Genomic DNA, 653 nt, shown 5'->3' with positions numbered 1-653 from the left:
CCCTCCTTCTCCCCAAGACCCCCCCCCCCGCTTTCCTCTGCTGTCCATCAGGAGCCCATTAAATCCTAATTAGGAATAAACCCGAGGCAATTAGCTGGGGCTCCTGGCAAGCAGGAGTCACTGGTCACTGGAGAGCAGCAGAGGATGAAGGGCCCAACCTGCCGGATGACACCGGCCCGGACTCTGGCACAGTCACAGGCTGCCCTGTGGTGTGAGGCTTCCCTCCTCATCCCTTCCATCCTGGACCTGGGGGCCGGAAGACGCTTTTTCAGTGAAATGAGATTTTGTCTCTCCCAGGGTAGAACAGAAAGGCCACGGTGATGGGGCTCCCTGTTCTAGAGGACTCTGCCCTGTCACACTGTCGTACACGTGTGCACACATAGGTACACGCACATGTGCATACCACACCCCACAGGCTCCACTCTGGAAAAGACGATTGCCCAGCACCCTCCCTGCAAGCCAAGGCCCCTCCAACCCCTGCAGCCTCCTCCTCTCCTTTACTGCCTGGGGCCAGCTTCAGACCTGCCCCACGCCAGACCCGGGAGCTTGCTGGCCTTGCCCTCTTGTGCCATTTCCTGCTTTGAGCTAAATTCTGCTCAGCAGGTCCAAGAAACAAGAGAATTTCTCTCCAAAAAAAAAAAAAAAAAAAAAAA

This window comes from Fukomys damarensis, unplaced genomic scaffold (assembly GCF_012274545.1).
Source record: "Fukomys damarensis isolate Sample0158 unplaced genomic scaffold, DMR_v1.0_HiC HiC_scaffold_11, whole genome shotgun sequence".
NCBI classification, from domain to species: Eukaryota; Metazoa; Chordata; class Mammalia; order Rodentia; family Bathyergidae; genus Fukomys; species Fukomys damarensis.
This window is presented reverse-complemented; position numbering follows the sequence as displayed.